Consider the following 4,470-nt stretch of genomic DNA (forward strand, 5'->3'; position numbering starts at 1 on the left):
ATTCTAACGGCTGTGTAAAAGGGGCTAGTACCCTCCCCTCTCCACCCTTTCTGCTTCTTTCAGCCACCTACTCGCTCTGTGACTTCCCTGTTTGCTCTTTCCTCCCCTCCCCATCTACACTTCCCTCCTCATTGAGGGGGGTAAGTTTCCCTACAACCATTGCAGGTCTAACACCACACCTTACACCTCCTCTCTCACCTCCAACAAGGGACCTGAACAGCTCTTCCAGGTGAGTGAACTTCTTCTGAAGTTCAAAGTTTAAATTTATTGTCTGAGTTCATGATATAGCCCTGAAATTCTTTTTCCAGAAACCAGGCAGGAATTTTTAATTACCTGAACTCAAAGAAAGAAAGAACAGTAAACAAACTTATTGTGCAAATACAGAAGTGTAAATATTCATGTGTTACAAAAAAGCATGAATCAATAAAGTGCCCAAGTAAGAGTCGTCAAATGAGTCCCTGATTGAGTTTGTCGTTGAGGAGTCTGATGGTAAAGGGGGAGCAGCTTGTTCCTGAACTTGGTGAGTGCGAGTCTTGTGGCACCGAGACCTCTTTCCTGATGGTGGCAGCGAGAACAGAGCGTGTGCTGGGCGGTGTGGTTCCTTGATGATCGCTGCTGCTCTCTGATGGCAGCGTTCCCTGTAGATTTTCTCGACGGTTGGGAGAGTTTTGCCTGTGATGTCCTGGGCTGTGTCCACTACCTTTTGCAGGGCTTTCCACTCGGGAGTATTGGTGTCCCCCGTACCAGACCGTGATACACATTCCGCTACACATCAGTAGAAATTTACCATGGTTTAAGATGTCGTTCCAAACCTCCACAAACTCCTGAGGAAGTAGAGGCACTGACATGCTTTCTTCACAATGCCATTAGTGTGTTGGGTGCAAGAAAGATCCTCCAAGATAGTGATTCATTCTCTCAATGCTCTAGTATTGAACTGGACCCAAACCTAATGAATCAAGGCCTCTCCAAAGCAGACCCAATCATGAGGACTTAGCATTTTTTAAATACCATATCCGAACCCAACATGGGCATAATTTCTTACCCTCCCTGTTTCCCCACCTCTCCCACCGTTATTTGTCCATCACCCCATTACCTAGGCCCCTCCCCAGCACTGTAACAGGCCCTATTTGCCCCCGAGCTTGTTCCAAATGACCTACAACCCTGGTACGTTTTGAAGGGTGGGAGGAAACCAGAGCCCCTTGGGATAACCCACACAGACATGGGTACAAAGTCCTTACAGATAGCGTGGGACTCGAACCCTGGTCTCCTGCGCTCCAACGGCATTGCGCCAATCGCTACGCTGACCGTGCCACACATAAAATATGGAACGCTCGGTGAATTTGCATGTCATCCTTGCTCGGCGCCCGTGCTAATGATCTCTGTATCCGTTCCAGTCTCAGCATATGTGATGCCAAAGCAAGAATCCTCCCCTTCCCACAGTGAAGGGTCGCCATCCTCGAACGGCCTCGCCGCCAGACCCAGGGTGTTCCTCCACCATGGACCCTATTAGTGGCAGCAATGAGAGATTCGGAGGGCAACACCGCCATCTGTTGGCCGGCAGCATGAACACCGGGGTGGACAGAGTTGACTCGACGACCAACATATTGTCGAAATACAACGCTGGAGAACTCAGCAGGTCAAACAGCATTCTTTATGTAGCAAAGATAAAGATACAAAATCAACTAAAGCCCGGGTGGTACTTAATCTGCCACTGCCTATCAGCCCCATCCTTTACAACTGTAAAGAATGCAGTTCTCTTTTGACGGATGGGATGAACTTTCAAGAACCCCATGACCAATAGCTGTTTAAACGTTAACCACCAGATATACAGGAATATTGAACTTGGATCTGAGCAGATGGTTGTGAGATCCCTTAACTCTGTCCACGCATGCACCACCCACCATAGGTCCATAGGAGTGGCGAAGTGGATCATGACGTCTCTCTCCCTCTCCCACCCCCCCACCTCACCCACCCCCTCCCCCACCATCCACAGTCAAAGCATCGGGAGCTCCCAAGTGTGTGGTCGGGGCGTTGTGAGCTCAGATGGGCGGGCGGGAGGCCAGGACCGGAGGCAAGTCCGAGATTGTTGCTTCAGCAGAATGGACGGGCTTAGGCAAGGGTCCCTGATGAGGGTTGGCATCCGGGGCTGGATGAGAGACGGTGGTCGGAGCATAAGGAGCTCAGATGGGTGGACAGCCGGGGGCAAAATAAAATAGGGGATTTGACTTTATATATGTTACATGCGTATATATCAGTGGTTCTCAACCTTTTTCTTTCCACTCACATTCTACTTTAAGTAATCCCTAGACCATCGGGGCTCTGTGATGAGTGAGGGATTGCTTAAGGTGGGATGTGGGTGGGAAGGGAAGGTTGAGAATCACTGCTCTAGACCCAATTGTTACTGAAATATGTTGCTTGAGAAAAATGGTCATTGGTCCATTTCTTTTGGAGTCTGAAACCGCGCGTCAATTAGGGACGATTAAAACAGTGGTTTTCAAACTTTTTCTTCCCACTCACATACCACCTTAAACGATCCCTAGAGCACCGATGACCTAGAGAATACTTAAAGTGGCACGTGAGTGGAAAGAGAAAGGTTGATAACCACTGGCCTATATGGTATACAGACCACATGTTTTCAATCGCAAGCTGAACACCAACACTGCGAGCACCGGCTCATACGATTCCTGGCCCAGCCACCATATTTCCGTGAGCCGCTCATTATATGTCAAAGAGAAGCTTGTGGCTTGTGAGCTGCAGATTGGCCACCCCTGCTCTAAAGGAACCTTGATCCTTTTATTGAGCACATTATCTTTTGCCTTCTGGAAATCCACATCCGCGTGCTCCCCTCTGTATGCCACGGGCGTTACATCCTCAAAGAACTCCAGTAAATTTGTCAACCAAGACCTGCCATTCCTTCGTCTGGCCGGTGGGACACTTCCTATCCAGGTGTCTCACTATGTAGCTTCAAGCATTTTCTACAGACGTTAACCTGCCTGTTGCTTCCATTAGTTTTTAAACTGTGGTGTGACATTTGGTGTCTTCCAAAGTGTCGGGTCCTGCCCAGAGTCCAGAGAATTTTGGTAAATTACCAATATAATTACAATTTACAATATAGTTACAGTATGCTGGGTGCATTATATCTGGACCAGGGGACTATTGACCTTTAGATCCATAGTTTGCTGAGTGACAGCGACTGTATCGAGGCCCTCACCTCCCATGCATCTTTAACATCACATATTCCCACTTTATATGGGACACTGATATGCTTCTACGCGAGTGTATGCAAGGGAAAGATAGAGGGTTATCAATTAGACAGGCCAGGTCGAGATTAATAGGCTTTAATCACTATAAACTTACAGGCATCTCTTACATTGTTGGCCTGATTCCAAGGCAGTACTGAAGGAGGGGATGGGTGATACCACCTTTATTAGGGATCCTGGAGTGGGAGGAGTTACAGTATCAGTGGCGGGCCAACCATTAGAATGCCTGTAATATAGTGAGTGAGTGTGTGTGTGTGTGTGTGTGTGTGTGTGTGTGTGTGTGTGTGTGTGTGTGTGTGTGTGTGTGTGTGTGTGTCTGTGTATCTGTGTTTGTGCATGTGTGTGTGTGTATCTGTGCATATCTGTGTGTGTACATGTATCTGTATGGGTGTTTGTGTATATGTATGTGTATCTGTGTGTGTACCTGTGTGTGTACGTGTATCTGTATGTGTGTGTGTGTATGTGTGTGTCTTTGTGTATCTGTGTGTGTCTGTGTGTGTGTACCTGTGTGTTTGTGTCTGTCTGTTTGTGTATCTGTGCGTGTGTGTGTATCTGTTGGTGTGTGAGTCTGTGTGTGTCTGTGTGTGTGTGCGTGTGTGTGTGTGTGTGTGTGTGTGTGTGTGTGTGTGTCTGTGTCTGTGTGTCTGTGTATCTGTGTTTGTGCATGTGTGTGTGTGTATCTGTGCATATCTGTGTGTGTACATGTATCTGTATGGGTGTTTGTGTATATGTATGTGTATCTGTGTGTGTACCTGTGTGTGTACGTGTATCTGTATGTGTGTGTGTGTATGTGTGTGTCTTTGTGTATCTGTGTGTGTCTGTGTGTGTGTACCTGTGTGTTTGTGTCTGTCTGTTTGTGTATCTGTGCGTGTGTGTGTATCTGTTGGTGTGTGAGTCTGTGTGTGTCTGTGTGTGTGCGTGTGTGTGTGTCTGTGTGTGTGCGTGTGTGTGTGTGTGTGTGTGTGTGTGTGTGTGTGTGTGTGTGTGTGTGTGAAAGCAATGGATGTGTGATTCTCATTGTGTGTGAGAGTGTGTGACAGCGCTGTCCTACAGGGACTAGGTTGACGAAATGAGCTTGGGGAGGGACTCACTTTGTGTCTGTGGATCTTCTGACTGACTCAGTCGCTAACTCACTGCTTGCCTGTGTACGTACTCTGGCCGATACAGAAGCTGCCACCAAACAGGTAAGTGAATCCCCTGCTCTCCCTGC

At 47.8% G+C, this 4,470-nt stretch overlaps 1 non-coding gene across 1 annotated transcript; it reads right to left on the reverse strand.

Moving 5' to 3' along the window:
- Positions 1 to 1,316: 1,316 nt before the first annotated feature.
- LOC138749126 (U6 spliceosomal RNA) lies at positions 1,317 to 1,420 on the reverse strand. The gene has a single exon (XR_011348435.1). It is a non-coding gene; the product is annotated as a U6 spliceosomal RNA (small nuclear RNA).
- Positions 1,421 to 4,470: the final 3,050 nt, after the last annotated feature.

This window comes from Narcine bancroftii, chromosome 13 (assembly GCF_036971445.1).
Source record: "Narcine bancroftii isolate sNarBan1 chromosome 13, sNarBan1.hap1, whole genome shotgun sequence".
NCBI classification, from domain to species: Eukaryota; Metazoa; Chordata; class Chondrichthyes; order Torpediniformes; family Narcinidae; genus Narcine; species Narcine bancroftii.